This window comes from Cyrtonyx montezumae, unplaced genomic scaffold (genome assembly GCF_038088225.1).
Source record: "Cyrtonyx montezumae isolate F1298 unplaced genomic scaffold, pur_monq_1.0 scaffold_10, whole genome shotgun sequence".
NCBI classification, from domain to species: Eukaryota; Metazoa; Chordata; class Aves; order Galliformes; family Odontophoridae; genus Cyrtonyx; species Cyrtonyx montezumae.
Window position 1 is genome coordinate 59657930 of NW_027071826.1, and position 21015 is coordinate 59678944.

Below are 21015 nucleotides of genomic sequence, written 5' to 3' on the forward strand. Positions count from 1 at the left end.
TAGTTCATTTCACATTTCATTAATTTTGATTTCAAGTTTCACATTTAATTTTACTTCATTTCACATTTCATTTCTCGTTTCTCATTCAAATTTACTTCATTGCACATTTCATACTTTTCATTTATAGTTTCACGTTTAAATTTACTTCATTTCACATTTCATTACTTTAAATTTCTCGTTTCACAATGAACCTTCATTTCACACTTCATTACATTTCTTTTCATGCTTTAGATTAAAATTTACTTCATTTCACGTTTCATTACATTTCATTTTTAGTTTCACATTTAAATTTACTTCACTTCACATTTCATTACTTTTCATTTTGAGTTTAACATCTAAATTTACTTCATTTCACATTTCATTACTTTTGATTTCACGTTTCACATTTAAATTTACTTCATTTCACATTTCATTTCACGTTTCACAATTAAATTTAATTCATTTCACATTTCATTGCTTTTCATGTCACATTTCACAATTAAATTTTTTCATTTCACTTTTCATTGCTTATCATTTCACGTTTCACATTTAAATTTACTTCATTAAATATTTTATAACATTTAATTCCACGTTTAAATTATATATTTACTTCATTTCACATTTCAATAATTTTCATTTCACATTTCACATTTAAATATACTTCTTTTCATATTACATTACTTTTCATTTCACGTTTCACATTTAAATTTACTTCATTTCACATTACATTTCATGTTTCACATTTAAATTTACTTCATTTCACATTTCATTACTTTTTTCGTTTCAAATTTAAATTTACTTCATTTCACATTTCATTAATTTTGATTTCACGTTCCACATTTAAATTTACTTCATTTCACATTTCATTAATTTTGAATTCACGTTTCACATTTAAATTTACTTCATTTCACGTTTCATTACTTTTCTTTTAATGATTCACATTTAAAATTACTTCGTTTCACATTTCGATTCATGTTTCAGATTTAAATTTACTTCATTTCACATTTCATTTCACGTTTCACGTTTAAATTTACTTCATTTCACATTTCATTAATTTTGATTTCACGTTCCACATTTGAATTTACTTCATTTCTCATTTCATTTCACATTTCATATTTCAATTTAATTCATTTCACATTTCTTTACTTTTCTTTTCACGTTTCACATTTAAATTTTCTTCATTTTACATTACATTTCACGATTTACATTTAAATTTACTTCTTTTCAAATTTTATTACTTTACTTATTTCAAGTTTCACATTTCATTTCACATTTTATTTCACAAATCATTAATTTTCTTATTTCATTTCAGGTTTCACATTTAAATTTAATTCATTTCACATTTCATTATTCTTCATTTCGCGTTCCACTTTTAAATTTAATTCATTTCACGTTACATTAATTTTCATTTCACATTACAAATTTAAATTTACTTCATTTCACATTTCATTACTTTTGATTTGTTTCACATTTAATGTTACGTTATTTCACATTTAATTAACTTTGTTTTCACGTTCCACATTCAAATATATTTCATTTAAAATTTCACATTTCACATTTAAATTTACTTCGCTTCACATTTCATTAATTTTGATTTCACGTTTCACATTTAAATTTACTTCATTTCACATTTCATTAATTTTGATTTCACATTTCACATTTATATTTACTTCATTTCATATTTCATTAATTCTGATTTCACATTTCACATTTAAATTTACTTCATTTCACATTTCGATTTACGTTTCAGATTTAAATTTACTTCATTTCACATGTCATTAGATTTCATTTCACATTTCAACTTTAAATTTACTTCATTTCACATTTCATTCATTTCATTTAATTTTTCACGTTTAAATTTACTTCATTTCACATTTCATTAATTTTGATTTTGTTTCAGATTTTAATTTACTACGTTTCACATTTCGATTTACATTTCAGATTTTAATTTACTACGTTTCACATTTCAATAGCTTTCATTTCACATTTCACATTTAAATTTACTTTATTTCACATTACATTACTTTTCATTTCGCGTTTCACATTTAAATTTACTTCATTTCACATTTCATTAGTTTTCATTTCACGTTTAACATTTAAATTTACTTCATTTCACATTTCTTTGCTTATTTCACGTTTTACATTTATTTTCACATTTAATTACACATTTCATTATTTTCATATTTCATTTCAAGTTTCGCGTTTCATTTTTCAGTTCTTTTCACATTTTATTACTTTTCAATTCACGTTTCACATTTAAATTCACTTTATTTCACATTTCATGACATACTATATTTCATTTCAAGTTTCAAATTTCATTTCACATTTCATTTCACAAATCATTACGTTTCTTATTTCAATTCACATTTCACATTTAAATTTAAATCATTTCACATTTAGATTTACATTTCAGATTTTAATTTACTTCATTTCACATTTCATTAATTTTGATTTTACGTTTCATTAATAATAAAATTAATAATATAATTAATTATTAATTATTATTAATAATATAATTAATAAATTAATAATTAATAATAAAATTAATAATAAAATTAATAATTTCATTAATTTTGGTTTCACATTTAAATTTACTAAATTTCACATTTCGATTCAAGATTCAGATTTAAATTTACTGCATTTCACATTGCATTGCTTTTCATTTCACGTTTCACATTTATATTTATTTCATTTCACATTTCATTACTTTTCATTTTATTTTTTACATTTAAAATCACTTTCACATTTCATTAATTTTGCTTTCACGTTTCACATTTAAATTTACATCATTTCACATTTCATTAATTTTGATTTCACGTTTCACATTTAGTTTTACTTCTTTCACATTACATTACTTTTAAATTCAGGATTCACATTTAAGTTTACTACTTTTCACATTTCATTAGTATTCTTTTCCTGTATATCATTTAAATTTACTTAAAATCATATTTCATTATTATTCATTTCATGATTCACATTTAAATTTATATCATTTCACATTTCATTACATTTCATTTCAAGTTTCACATTTAAATTTACTTCATTTCACATTTCATTTCAAGTTTCACATTTAAATTTACTTCATTTCACATTTCAATTCACGTTTCAGGTTAAAATTTACTACATTTCACATTTCATTTCTTTTAAATTCACGTTTCAGATTTAAATTTACTTTATTTCACATTTCATTTTTTTTTCAAATTTAAATTTAATTCATTTCATATTTCATTAATTTTGATTTCAAATTTCACATTTACATGTACTTCATTTCACATTTCATTACATTTCATTTCACGTTCCACATTTAAATTTACTTCATTTCACATTACATTAATTTTGACTTAACGTTCCACATTTAAATTTACTTCATTTCACATTTCATTAATTTTTATTTCGCGTTACACATTTAAATTTTCTTCTTTTCACATTTTGTTTCACGTTTCAGATATAGATTTACTTCATTTCAAATTTCATTACTTTTCATTTCATGTTTCACATTTAATTTTACTTCATTTCATATTCCATTTCCATTTCACGTTTCACATTTAAATTAACTTCATTTCACATTTCATTACATTTCATTTCAAATTTCACGTTTAAATTTACTTACATCCGCGTTTCATTAATTTTGATTTCACATTTCACATTTAAATTTACTTCATTTCACATTTCATTTCACGATTCACATTTAAATTTACTTCTTTTCAAATTTTATTACTTTACTTATTTCAAGTTTCACATCTCATTTCACATTTTATTTCACAAATCATTACTTTTCTTATTTCATTTCACATTTCACATTTAAATTTAATTCATTTCACATTTCAATTCACGTTTCACATTTAAATTTACTTCATTGCACATTTCATTTCACGTTTCACATTTAAATTTACTACTTTTCACATTTCGTTTCGTTTTTCACATTTAAATTTACTTCATTTCACATTTCGATTCACGTTTTACATTTAAATTTACTTCATTTCACATTTCATTACATTTTATTGCATGTTTCACTTTTAATTTAACTTCATTTCTCATTTCATTTCCCGTTTCACATTTAAATTTACTTCATTTCATATTTCATTTTCCGTTTCACATTTAATTGTATTTCATTTAACGTTTCTTAGCATTTTAATTCACGTTTCTCTGTTAAATTTCCTTCAGTTCACATTTCATTAATTATGTTTTCACGTTTCACATTTAAATTTACTTCATTTCACATTTCATTACTTTTTATTTCACGTTTCACTTTTAAATATACTTCATTTCACATTCAATTACTTTTAAATTTTCTTTTCACATTTAAATACACTTCATTTCACATTTCATTTAGCGTTTCACAATTAAATTTATTTCATTTCACATTTCATTTCACGTTTTACATTTTAATTTAGTTCATTTTACGTTTCACATTTATATTTATTCATTTCACATTTCATTACTTTTCATTTCGCTTTTCACATTTAAATTTACTTCATTTCACATTTCATTACTTTTTATTTCACGTTTCACTTTTAAATATACTTCAATTCACATTTCATTAATTTTGCTTTCACGTTTCACATTTAAATTTACTTCATTTCACATTTCCTTAATTTTGATTTATCGTTTCACATTTAAATTTACTTCATTTCTCATTTCTTTTCACGTTTCACATTTAAATTTACTTCATTTCACATTTCCTTAATTTTGATTTATCGTTTCACATTTAAATGTTCATCATTTCACATTTTATTTCACGTTTCACATTTAAATTTACTTCACTTCACAATTCATTACTTAGGATTATATTTTCCACATTTAAATTTCCTTCATTTCACATTTCATGTCTCATTCCACATTTAATTTTACTTGATTTCAAATTCCATTACTTTTCACATTTCATTTCACATTTCACTTCACGTTTCACATTTAAATGTACTTATTTTCATAGTTCATTTCACGTTTCGCATTTAAATTAAATTCATTTCACAATTCATTACTTTTCATATTTCATTTCATGTTTCAAAATTAAATTTACTTCATTTCACATTTCATAACATTTCATTTCACGTTTCACATTAAAATTTACTTCATTTCACATTTCATTACTTTTAATTTTTGTTTCAAATTTAAATATACTTCATTTAACTTTTCATTACTTTTCATTTCACGTTTCACTTTTAAATTTACTTCGTTTCACATTACATTTCCATTTCGAGTTTTACATTTAAATTTACTTCATTTCACATTGCATTACTTTTCATTTAACGTTTCACATTAATTTACTTCTTTTCACATTTCTATTCACATTTCATATTTAACTTTACTTCATTTCACATTTCATTACATTTTATTTGTTGTTTCACATTTAAATTTACTCATTTTCTCATTTCTTTTTTCACGTTTAAATTTACTTCATTTCACATTTCATTACTTTTAATTTTCGTTTCAGTATTAAATTTACTTCATTTCACATTTCATTTCATTTTATTTCACGTTTCACATGTAAATTTACATCATTCCACATTTCTTTAATTTTCATTTTTCGTTTCAAATTTTAATTTCCTTCATTTCACATTTCATTTTTCACATTTAAATTTACTTAATTCAACATTTCATTAATTTTGAATTCACGTTTCACATTTAAATTTACTTCATTTCACATTTCATTAATTTCGATTTCACATTTCACATTTAGATTTATTACATTTCACATTTCGATTCACGTTTCAGATTTAAATTTACTTCATTTCACGTTTCATTACAATTGATTTCATTTTTAACATTTAAATTTATTTCATTTCAAAATTAATTAATATACCGTTTCACATTTAAATTTACTTCATTTCACATTTCATGAATTTTGATTTCACGTTTCACATTTAAATTTACTTCATTTCACATTCAATTATTTTTAAATTTTCTTTTCACTTTTAAATTTACTTCATTTCACATTTCATTACTTTTCATTTCACGTTTCACATTTAAATTTACTTCATTTCACTTTTCATTAATTTTGATTTTACGTTACACATTTAAATTTACTTCATTTCACATTTCATTTCTTTTCAATGCACGTTTCAGATTTAAATTTACTTCATTTCACATTTCATTACTTTTCTTTATTCGTTTAAAATTTAAATTTACTTCATTTCACATTTTTTTTACTTTTCATTTCACGTTTCATATTAAATTTACTTCATTACACTTTATTATATTACTTATTTCATGTTTTATATTTCGGTTGACGATTCGGTTGACGTTTCGGTTGACGTTTGACTTATCGTTTGACGTTTGACTTTTCGTTTGACGTTTCATTTTACATTTCATTACATTTCATATTTCATTTCTCGTTTCAAATTTAAATTTTCTTCATTTCACGTTTCATTACTTTCCTTTTCACGTTTCACATTAATTTACTTATTTTCACATTTCTATTCAATTTTCATATTTAAATTTACTTAATTTCACATTTCATTACATTTCATTTCATGTTTCACATTTAAATTTACTTCATTTCACATTTCACTAATTATGATTTCACGTTTCACATTTATATTTACTTCATTTCACATTATACTACTTTTCAATTCAGGTTTCATATTTATATTTACTTCATTTCACATTTCATTTCAAGTTTCACATTTTAATATATTTTATTTCACATTTCATTAATTTTCATTTCACGTTTCACATTAAAATTTACTTCATTTCACATTTCATTACTTTTAATTTTCGTTTCAAATTTAAATATACTTCATTTAACTTTTCATTACTTTTCTTTTCATGTTTCACTTTTAAATTTACTTCATTTCACATTTCATTTTTCACATTTATATGTACTTCATTTCACATTTCATTAATTTTGATTTCACGTTTCACATTTAAATGTACTTCATTTCACATTTCATTAATTTTGATTTCACGTTTCAGATTTAAACTTACTTCATTTCACATTTCATTAGTTTTGATTTCAAATTTCTCATTAAAATTTACTTCATTTCACATTTCATTACATTTCATTTCACGTTTCACATTTAAATTTACTTCATTTCACATTTCATTACATTTCATTTCACGTTTCACCTTTAAATATACATCATTTCACATTTAATTTTGATTTCAGGTTTCACATTTAAATGTACTTCATTTCACATTTCATAAATTTTGATCTCACGTTTCACATTAAAATTTACTACATTTCACTTTTCGATTCACGTTTCAGATTTAAATTTACTTCATTTCACATATCATTAATTTTCATTTTAAGTTTCACATTTAAATTTACTTCATTTCACATTTCATTAATTTTGATTTTACCTTTCACATTCAAATTTACTTCATTTCACATTTCATTAATTTTGATTTTACCTTTCACATTAAACTTACTTCCTTTCACATTTCATTACATTTCATTTCACATTTCACGTTTAAATTTACTTCAATTCGCGTTTCATTAATTTTGATTTCACGTTCCATATTTAAATTTACTTCATTTCAAATTTCATTTCACGTTACACATTTAAATTTACTTCATTTCACATTTCATTTCACGATTCACATTTAAATTTAATTCTTTTCAAATGTTATTAATTACTTATTTCAAGTTTCACATCTCATTTCACATTTTATTTCACAAATCATTACTTTTCCTATTTCATTTCACATTTCACATTTAAATTTAATTCATTTCACATTTCATTTCGCTTTTCACATTTAAATTTACTTCATTTCACATTTCATTTCATGTTTCACATTTAATTTTACTTCATTTCGTATTCCATTTCCATTTCATGTTTCACATTTTAATTAACTTCATTTCACATTTCATTACATTTCATTTCACGTTTCACATTTAAATTTACTTCATTTCACATTTCATTTCACGTTTCACATTTAAATTTACTTCATTTCACATTTCATTTCACGATTCACATTTAAATTTACTTCTTTTCAAATGTTATTACGTTACTTATTTCAATTTTCACATCTCATTTCACATTTTATTTCACAAATCATTACTTTTCTTATTTCATTTCACATTTCACATTTAAATTTAATTCATTGCACATTTCAATTCACGTTTCACATTTAAATGTACTACTTTTCACATTTCATTTCGCTTTTCACATTTAAATTTACTTCATTTCACATTTCGATTCACGTTTCACATTTAAATTTACTTCATTCACATTTCATTAATTTTGATTTCACATTTCACATTTAAATTAACATCAATTCACATTTCATTACTTTTAATATTTCATTTCAGGTTTCACATTTAAATTAACTTCATTTCACGTTTCTTTGCTTTTCATTTCATGTTTCACATTTAAATTTACTTCATTTCACATTTCTTTGCTTTTTATTCCACGTTTCACATTTAAATTTACTTCATTTCAAATCTAATTACTTTTCTTTTCACGTTTTCATTTAAATATATATCGCTTTTTTTACATTTCCATATTCGTTTCACATTTAAATTAACTTATTTCATATTTCATTACATTTCCTTTCGCGTTTAATATTAAATATATTTCACTTCACGTTTCAGATTACATTTCACATTTCATTTCACAATCAATTACATTTCATATTTCATTTTATGTTTCAAAATTAATTTTACTTCATTTCACATTTCCTTACAATTCCTTTCAGTTTTTTCATGTGAATTTACTTCAATTCATATTTCATTATATTTCCATTTTCGTTTCACATTTAAATTCACTTCATTTCACATTTCATTGCTTTACATTTCACTTTTCGCATTTAAATTTGCTTCATTTCACATTTCATTAATTTTCATTTCACGTTTCACATTTAAATTTACTTTCACATTTCATTACTTTTGCTTTCACGTTTCACATTTAAATTTACTTCATTTCACATTTCATTAATTTTGATTTCACGTTTCACATTTAAATTTACTTCTTTTCACATTTCGATTCACGTTTCATATATAAATTTACTTTATTTCAAATTTCATTACTTTTCATTTCACATTTCACATTAAAATTTACTTCATTTCACATTTCATTAATTTTGATTTCAAGTTTCACATTTTGTTTTACTTCATTTCACATTACATTACTTTTCAATTCAGGATTCACATTTAAATTTGCTTCATTTCACATTTCATTACTCTTCATTTCATGTTTCACATTTAAATTTACTTCATTTCACATTTCATTACTTTTTATTTCACGTTTCGCATTTAAATTTACTTCATTTCACCTTTCATTAATTTCGATTTCATGTTTCACATTTAAATTTAATACATTTCACATTTCGATTCACTTTTCAGATTTAAATTTATTTCATTTCACATTTCATTACATCTCATTTCTCGTTTCACATTTAAATTTACTTTTCACATTTCGATTCATGTTTCATATATAAATTTATTTCAAATTTAATTACTTTTCGTTATACATTTCACATTAAAATTTACTTCATTTCACATTTCATTAATTTTGATTTAACGTTTCACTTTTAAATTTACTTCAATTCACATTTCATTAATTTTGCTTTCACGTTTCACATTTAAATTTATTTCATATCACATTTCATTAATTTTTATTTCACGTTTCATTTTAAATTTACCTCTTTTTACATTTCAATTCACGTTTCACATTTAAATTTACTTCATTTCACATTTCATTTCCATTTCGCGTTTCACATTTAAATTTACTCCATTACATATTTCATTAATCTTATTTCACGTTTTGCATTTAGATTTACTTCATTTCACATTTCATTAATTTTGATTAAACGTTTCACATTTAAATTTACTTCATTTCACATTTCGATTTACGTTTCTGATTTAAATTTATTTCACGTTTCAATTTTAAATTTACTTCATTTCACATTTCATTAGTTTTCATTTTACGTTTCACATTTAAATTTACTTCATTTCACATTTCATTAGTTTTCATTTTACGTTTCACATTTAAATTTACTTCATTTCACATTTCATTATACATTTCATACAGTATTCATATTTCGATTCAAGTTTCTCATTTTATTTCACATTTTATTACTTTTAAATTCAAGTTTCACGTTTAAATTTACTTCAGTTCACATTTCATTACTTTCCTTTTTTCATTACATGTTTCACTTTTAAGTTTACTTCATTTCACTTTTCATTACTTTTCATATTTCATTTCAAGTTCCCATTTCATTTCACATTTCATTTCATAAATCATTACTTTCCTTATTTCATTTCACGTTTCACATATAAATTTACTTCATTTCACATTTCATTTCACGTTTCACATTTAAATTTTCTTCATTTCATATTACATTTAACGTTTCAATTTTTAATTTACTTCTCATCACATTTCATTAAATTTCAATTCACGTTTCACATTTAAATTTACTTCATTTCAAATTTCATTAATTTCATTTCACGTTTCATATTTAAATTTACTTCATTTCCCATGTCATTAGTTTTCATTTCACGTTTCACATTTAAATTTATATCATTACATATTTAATTACTTTTGATTTCACGTTTCACATTCAAATTTACTTCAATTCACATTTCATTACATATCCTTTCGCGATTCACATTTAAATTTACTTCATTTCACATTTCGATTTACGTTTCAGATTTAAATTGAATTCATTGCACACTTCATTACTTTTCATTGCACACTTCATTACTTTTCATTGCACACTTCATTACTTTTCATTTCACACTTCATTACTTTTCATTGCACACTTCATTATTACTTTTCATTGCACACTTCATTACTTTTCATTGCACGCTTCATTACTTTTCATTGCACGCTTCATTACTTTTCATTGCACACTTCATTACTTTTCATTGCACACTTCTTTACTTTTCATTGCACACTTCTTTACTTTTCATTGCACACTTCTTTACTTTTCATTGCACACTTCTTTACTTTTCATTGCACACTTCTTTACTTTTCATTGCACACTTCTTTACTTTTCATTGCACGTTTCACATTTAAAATTACTTCGTTTCTCATTTCATTAAATTTCATTTCACGTTTCACATTAAAATTTACTTCATTTCACATTTCATTAATTTTTATTTCACATTTCACATTTAAATTTACTTCACATTTCATTTTTCACATTTATATTTACTTCATTTCAAATTTAATTTATTTTGAATTAACGTTTCACAATTAAATTTACTTCATTTCAAATTTCATTAACTTTGATTTCACGTTTCACATTTAAATTTAATAAATTTCACATTTCGATTCAAGATTCAGATTTAAATTTACTTCATTTCACATTGCATTGCTTTTCATTTCACGTTTCACATTTAAATTTATTTCATTTCACATTTCATTACATTGCATTTCACGTTTCACATTTAAATTTACTTCATTTCACATTTCATTTGTTTTCAATTCACGTTTCAAATTTATATTTACTTCATTTCACATTTCATTACTTTTAATTTCACGTTTCACATTTATATTTACTTCATTTTACATTTCTTTTCATGTTTCACTTTTAAATTTACTTCATTTAACATTTCATTACTTTTCATTTCATGTTTCACATTTAAATTTAATTCATTTCACAATTCATTAATTTTGATTTCTATTTTCACATTTAGTTTTACTTCATTTCACATTACATTACTTTTCAATTCAGGATTCACATTTAAATTTACTTCATTTCACATTTCATTACTTCTCGTTTCACGTTTCACATTTAAATTTACTTCAATTCACATTTCATTAATTTTGATTTCAGGTTTCACATTAAATTTACTTCATTTCACATTATATTACGTATCAATTCAGGTTTCATATTTATATTTACTTCATTTCACATTTCATTCCACGTTTCTCATTTTTATTTATTTCATTAAACATTTCATTACTATTCATTTCACGTTTCCCATTTAAATTTACTTCATTTCACATTTCATTACTTTTCATTTCACGTTTCACATTTAAATTTACTTCATTTCACGTTTCATTACTTTTTATTTCACGTTTCACAATTAAATTTACTTCATTTCACATTTCATTACATCTCATTTCTCGTTTCACGTTTTAAGTTACTTCATTTAATAATTAATTACATTTCATTTCACGTTTCACATTTTAATTTACTTCATTTCACATTTCATTTCTCGTTTCACATTTAAATTTACTTCATTTCACATTTCATTTCACGTTTCGCATTTAAATTTAATTCATTTCACATTTCATTTCAAGTTTCACATTTTAATTTACTTCATTTCATATTTCATTTCATGTTTTACATTTAAATTTAATTCATTTCATATTTCATTTCACGTTTCACGTTTAAATTTTCTTCTTTTTACATTTCATTTCACGTTTCCCATTGAATTTTACATTATTTCACATTTCATTACATGTTTCACTTTTAAATTTAGTTCATTTCACATTTCATTTCATGTTTCACATTTAAATTTATTTCATTTCACATTTCATTACATTTCATTTCACGTTTCACATTTAAATTTATTTCATTACTTTTTTCACATTTAAATTACTTCATTTCACATTTCATAACATTTCAGACCATATTTCACATTGAAATTTTCTTCATTAAATATTTTATAACATTTAATTCCACGTTTAACTTATATATTTACTTCATTTCACATTTCAATACTTTTTATTTCACGTTTCACATTTAAATTTACTTTACTTCACAATTCATTGCTTTTTATTTCATTTTCCACATGTAAATTTACTTCATTTCACATTTCATTGAATTTGATTTTACATTTCACATTTATATTTATTTCATTTCAAATTTCATTAATTTTGATCTCACGTTTCACATTTAAATTTACTTCATATCACATTTCATTTTACGTTTCACATTTTAATTTATTTCATTTCACATTTCATTACACATTTCATACACTTCATATTTCATTTCAAGTTTCTCATTTTATTTCACATTTTATTACTTTTCAATTATGTTTCACGTTTAAATTTACTTTATTTCACATTTCATTACTTTTCATATTACATTTAATGTTCACATTTCATTTCACATTTCATTTCATAAATCATTACTTTCCTTTTTTCATTTCACGTTTCACATTTAAAATTTCTTCATTTCATATTACATTTCACGTTTGTCTTTTTAATTTACTTCATTTCACATTTCAATACTTTTTATTTCACGTTTCACATTTAAATTTACTTCATTTCACATTTCATTACTTTTAATTTCTCTTTTCACAATGAACCTTCATTTCACACTTCATTACTTTTCTTTTCATGTTTCAGATTTAAATTTTCTTCATTTCACATTTCATTATTCTTCATTTCACGTTCCACTTTTAAATTTAATTCATTTCACATTACATTAATTTTCATTTCACATTTCAAATTTAAATTTACTTCATTTCACATTTCATTACTTTTGATTTGTTTCACATTTAATTTTACTTCATCTCACATTTAATTAACTTTGTTTTCACGTTCCACATTTAAATTTACTTCATTTCACATTTCATTAATATTGATTTCACATTTCACATTTATATTTACTTCATTTCACATTTTGATTTCATGTTTCAGATTTAAATTTACTTAATTTCACTTTTCGCAGTTAAATTTACTTCATTTCACATTTCATTAATTTTGATTAAAAATTTCACATTTTAGTTTACGTCATTTCACATTTCATTAATTCTGATTTTGCATTTCACATTTAAATTTACTTCATTTCACATTTCGATTTACGTTTCAGATTTAAATTTACTTCATTTCACATGTCATTAGTTTTCATTTCACATTTCATTACTTTTGATTTAATTTTTCACATTTAAATTTACTTCATTTCACATTACATTAATTTTGATTTACGTTTCACATTTAAATTTACTTCATTTCACATTTCGATTTACATTTCAGATTTTAATTTACTTCATTTCACATTCCAATAGCTTTCATTTCACGTTTCACATTTAAATTTACTTCATTTCACATTTCTTTACTTTTCAATTTTTGTTTCAAATTTAAATTTACTTCATTTCACATTTCATTACTTATTTCACGTTTTACATTTACTTTCACATTTAATTACACTTTTCATTATTTTCATATTTCATTTCAAGTTTCGCGTTTCATTTTTCAGTTCTTTTCACATTTCATTACTTTTCAATTCACGTTTCACATTTAAATTCAATTTATTTCACATTTCATGACATACGATATTTCATTTCAAGTTTCACATTTCATTTCACAAATCATTACGTTTCTTATTTCATTTCATGTTTCTCTTTTAAATTTACTTCATTTCACATTTCTTTAATTTTGATTTCACATTTCACATTTAAATTTACTTCATTTCACATTTCATTAATTTCGATTTCACGTTTCACATTTAAATTTACTACATTTCACATTTCGATTCACTTTTCAGATTTAAATTTATTTCATATCACATTTCATTACTTTTCATTTCACTTTTCAGATTTAAATTTATTTTATTCCACATTTCATTTCTTTTCATTTAATGTATAACATTTAAATTTACTTCATTTCACATTTCATTACTTTTTATTTCACGTTTCATATTTAGTTTTACTTCATTTCACATTACATTACTTTTCAATTCAGGATTCACATTTAATTTTACTTCATTTCACATTTCATTACTTTTCATTTCATGTTTCACATTTAAATTTACTTCATTTCACATTTCATTTCCATTTCAAGTTTCACATTTAAATTTACTTCATTTCACATTTCATTACAATTCATTTTTATCTTCACATTTAAATTTACTTCATTTCACATTTCATTACATCTCATTTCTCGTTTCACATTTTAATTTACTTCATTTAATAATTCATTACATTTCATTTCACGTTTCACATTTAAATTTAATTCATTTCACATTTTATTCCAAGTTTCACATTTAAATTTACTTCATTTCACGTTTCATTACTTTTTATTTCACGTTTCACAATTAAATTTACTTCATTTCACATTTCATTACATCTCATTTCTCGTTTCACGTTTTAAGTTACTTCATTTAATAATTAATTACATTTCATTTCACGTTTCACATTTTAATTTACTTCATTTCACATTTCATTTCTCGTTTCACATTTAAATTTACTTCATTTCACATTTCATTTCACGTTTCGCATTTAAATTTAATTCATTTCACATTTCATTTCAAGTTTCACATTTTAATTTACTTCATTTCATATTTCATTTCATGTTTTACATTTAAATTTAATTCATTTCATATTTCATTTCACGTTTCACGTTTAAATTTTCTTCTTTTTACATTTCATTTCACGTTTCCCATTGAATTTTACATTATTTCACATTTCATTACATGTTTCACTTTTAAATTTAGTTCATTTCACATTTCATTTCATGTTTCACATTTAAATTTATTTCATTTCACATTTCATTACATTTCATTTCACGTTTCACATTTAAATTTATTTCATTACTTTTTTCACATTTAAATTACTTCATTTCACATTTCATAACATTTCAGACCATATTTCACATTGAAATTTTCTTCATTAAATATTTTATAACATTTAATTCCACGTTTAACTTATATATTTACTTCATTTCACATTTCAATACTTTTTATTTCACGTTTCACATTTAAATTTACTTTACTTCACAATTCATTGCTTTTTATTTCATTTTCCACATGTAAATTTACTTCATTTCACATTTCATTGAATTTGATTTTACATTTCACATTTATATTTATTTCATTTCAAATTTCATTAATTTTGATCTCACGTTTCACATTTAAATTTACTTCATATCACATTTCATTTTACGTTTCACATTTTAATTTATTTCATTTCACATTTCATTACACATTTCATACACTTCATATTTCATTTCAAGTTTCTCATTTTATTTCACATTTTATTACTTTTCAATTATGTTTCACGTTTAAATTTACTTTATTTCACATTTCATTACTTTTCATATTACATTTAATGTTCACATTTCATTTCACATTTCATTTCATAAATCATTACTTTCCTTTTTTCATTTCACGTTTCACATTTAAAATTTCTTCATTTCATATTACATTTCACGTTTGTCTTTTTAATTTACTTCATTTCACATTTCAATACTTTTTATTTCACGTTTCACATTTAAATTTACTTCATTTCACATTTCATTACTTTTAATTTCTCTTTTCACAATGAACCTTCATTTCACACTTCATTACTTTTCTTTTCATGTTTCAGATTTAAATTTTCTTCATTTCACATTTCATTATTCTTCATTTCACGTTCCACTTTTAAATTTAATTCATTTCACATTACATTAATTTTCATTTCACATTTCAAATTTAAATTTACTTCATTTCACATTTCATTACTTTTGATTTGTTTCACATTTAATTTTACTTCATCTCACATTTAATTAACTTTGTTTTCACGTTCCACATTTAAATTTACTTCATTTCACATTTCATTAATATTGATTTCACATTTCACATTTATATTTACTTCATTTCACATTTTGATTTCATGTTTCAGATTTAAATTTACTTAATTTCACTTTTCGCAGTTAAATTTACTTCATTTCACATTTCATTAATTTTGATTAAAAATTTCACATTTTAGTTTACGTCATTTCACATTTCATTAATTCTGATTTTGCATTTCACATTTAAATTTACTTCATTTCACATTTCGATTTACGTTTCAGATTTAAATTTACTTCATTTCACATGTCATTAGTTTTCATTTCACATTTCATTACTTTTGATTTAATTTTTCACATTTAAATTTACTTCATTTCACATTACATTAATTTTGATTTACGTTTCACATTTAAATTTACTTCATTTCACATTTCGATTTACATTTCAGATTTTAATTTACTTCATTTCACATTCCAATAGCTTTCATTTCACGTTTCACATTTAAATTTACTTCATTTCACATTTCTTTACTTTTCAATTTTTGTTTCAAATTTAAATTTACTTCATTTCACATTTCATTACTTATTTCACGTTTTACATTTACTTTCACATTTAATTACACTTTTCATTATTTTCATATTTCATTTCAAGTTTCGCGTTTCATTTTTCAGTTCTTTTCACATTTCATTACTTTTCAATTCACGTTTCACATTTAAATTCAATTTATTTCACATTTCATGACATACGATATTTCATTTCAAGTTTCACATTTCATTTCACAAATCATTACGTTTCTTATTTCATTTCATGTTTCTCTTTTAAATTTACTTCATTTCACATTTCTTTAATTTTGATTTCACATTTCACATTTAAATTTACTTCATTTCACATTTCATTAATTTCGATTTCACGTTTCACATTTAAATTTACTACATTTCACATTTCGATTCACTTTTCAGATTTAAATTTATTTCATATCACATTTCATTACTTTTCATTTCACTTTTCAGATTTAAATTTATTTTATTCCACATTTCATTTCTTTTCATTTAATGTATAACATTTAAATTTACTTCATTTCACATTTCATTACTTTTTATTTCACGTTTCATATTTAGTTTTACTTCATTTCACATTACATTACTTTTCAATTCAGGATTCACATTTAATTTTACTTCATTTCACATTTCATTACTTTTCATTTCATGTTTCACATTTAAATTTACTTCATTTCACATTTCATTTCCATTTCAAGTTTCACATTTAAATTTACTTCATTTCACATTTCATTACAATTCATTTTTATCTTCACATTTAAATTTACTTCATTTCACATTTCATTACATCTCATTTCTCGTTTCACATTTTAATTTACTTCATTTAATAATTCATTACATTTCATTTCACGTTTCACATTTAAATTTAATTCATTTCACATTTTATTCCAAGTTTCACATTTAAATTTACTTAATTTCATATTTCATTTCATGTTTTACATTTAAATTTAATTCGTTTCATATTTCATTTCACGTTTCACGTTTAAATTTACTTCTTTTCACATTTCATTTCACGTTTCACATTTATATTTACTTCATTTCATATTTCATTTCAAGTTTCACATTTAAATTTACTTGATTTCACATTTCATTACACGTTTCACATTTAAATTTAGTTCATTTCACATTTCATTTCACGTTTCACATTTAAATTTATTTCAGTTCACATTTCATTACATTTCATTTCTCGTTTCACATTTAAATTTATTTCATTTCTTGTTTCACATTTAAATTACTTCATTTCGCATTTCATTACATATCGTTTCAACTTTCACATTTAAATTTAATTCATATCACATTTCATAACATTTCAGACCATATTTCACATTGAAATTTTCTTCATTAAATATTTTATAACATTTAATTCCACGTTTAACTTATATATTTACTTTATTTCACATTTCAATACTTTTCATTTCTCATTTTACATTTAAATTTATTTCATTTCAAATTTCATTACTATTTTCGTTTCAAATTTAAATTTACTTCATTTCACGTTTCATTACTTTTGATTAAACGTTTCACATTTACTTTTACTTCATCTCACATTTAATTAATTTTGATTTCACGTTCCACATTTAAATTTACTTCATTTCACATTTCATTAATTTTGAATTCACGTACACATTTAAATTTACTTCATTTCACATTTCATTAATTTTGATTTCACGTTTCATATTTAGTTTTACTTCATTTCACATTACATTACTTTTCAATTCAGGATTCACATTTAATTTTACTTCATTTCACATTTCATTACTTTTCATTTCATGTTTCACATTTAAATTTACTTCATTTCACATTTCATTTCCATTTCAAGTTCCACATTTAAATTTACTTCATTTCACATTTCATTTCACATTTCAAATTTCAATTTACTTCATTTCACATTTCACTACATTTGATTTCACGTTTCACATTTAATTTTACTTCATTTCACATTTCATTATTTTTATTTCACATTTTGCATTTAAATTTACTTCATTTTACATTTCATTAGTTTTCATTTCACGTTTCACATTTAAATTTACTTCATTTCGCATTTCATTGTTTTTCATTTCAATTTTAATTGCTTTTCATTTCACGTTTCACATTTAAATGTACTTCATTTCACATTTCATTATTTTTGATTTCAAGTTTCACATTTAAACTTACTTCATTTCACATTTCATTACATTTCATTTCACGTCTCACATTTAAATTTACTTCATTTCACATTTCATTTATTTTGATTTCACGTTTCACATTTAAATGTACTTCATTTCACATTTCATAAACTTTCATCTCACGTTTCACATTAACATCTACTACATTTCACGTTTCGATTCACGTTTCAGATTTAAATTTCCTTCATTTCGCAATTCATTACTTTTCATTCCACGTTTCTCATTTAAATCTACTTCATTTCACATATCATTACTTTTCATTTCAAGTTTCACATATAAATTTACTTCATTTCACATTTCATTAATTTTTATTTCGCATTTCACATTTAAATTTTCTTCTTTTCACATTTTGTTTCACGTTTCAGATTTACATTTACTTAATTTCACTTTTCCTTACTTTTCATTTCATCTTTCACATTTAATTTTACTTCATTTCATATTCCATTTCCATTTCACGTTTCTCATTTAAATTAACTTCATTTCACATTTCATTACGTTTCATTTCACGTTTCACATTTAAATTTTCTTCATTTCACATTTAGTACATTTCATTTCACATTTCACGTTTAAATTTACTTCCATTCGCGTTTCATTAATTTTGATTTCATGTTCCACATTTAAATTTACTTCATTTCACATTTCATTTCACGTTTCACATTTAAATTTACTTCATTTCACATTTCATTTCACGATTCACATTTAAATTTACTTCTTTTCAAATTTTAATACTTTACTTATTTCAAGTTGCACATCTCATTTCACATTTTATTTCACAAATTATTTCTTTTCTTATTTCATTTCACGTTTCACATTTAAATTTACTTTATTGCACTTTTCATTTCCTTTCATTTCAAATTTCACATTTAAATTTAATTCATTTAACATTCCATTATTTTTAAATATTCTTTTCACATTTAAATTTTCTACATTTCACTTACCATTACTTTTCATTTCTCATTTCACATTTAAAATTACTCCATTTTACATTTCATTACTTTTCATTTCACGTTTCACATTTAAATTTACTTCATTTCACATTTCATTTTTCACATTTAAATGTACTTCATTTCACATTTCATTCATTTTGATCTCACGTTTCACATTTAAATTTACTACATTTCACATTTCGATTCACGTTTCAGATTTAAATTTACTTCATTTCACATTTCATTACTTTTCATTCCACGTTTCTCATTTTATTTTACTTCATTTCACATTTCATTACTTTTCATTTCAAGTTTCACATTTAAATTTACTTCATTTCACATTTCATTAATTTTGATTGTACCTTTCACATTTAAATTTACTTCATTTCCCATTTCATTAATTTTGATTTTACCTTTCACATTTAAATTTACTTCATTTCACATTTCATTTCACGTTTCACATTTAAATTTATTTCATTTCACATTTCATTAATTTTGATTTTACCTTTCACATTTAAATTTACTTCATTTCACATTTAATTAATTTTGACTTAACGTTCCACATTTAAATTTACTTAATTTCACATTTCATTAATTTTCATTTCACGTTTCACATTTAAATTTACTTCATTTCACTTTATTATTTTACTTATTTCATGTTTTGAATTTCGGTTGGCGTTTTGGTTGGCGTTTTGGTTGGCGTTTTGGTTGACGTTTTGGTTGACGTTTGACATTGCAGTTGAAGTTTCATTTCAAATTTTATACATTTCTTATTTCATTTCTCGTTTTACATTTAAATTTACTTCATTTCACATTTAATTACATTTCATTTCACGTTTCACATTTAAATTTACTTCATTTCACATTTCAGTACATTTCATTTCGCGTTTCACATTTAAATTTTCTTCCTTTCACTTTTCATTACTTTTCATTTCTCGTTTCACATTTATATTTACTTCATTTCACATTTCATTCCACGTTTCACATTTTAATTTATTT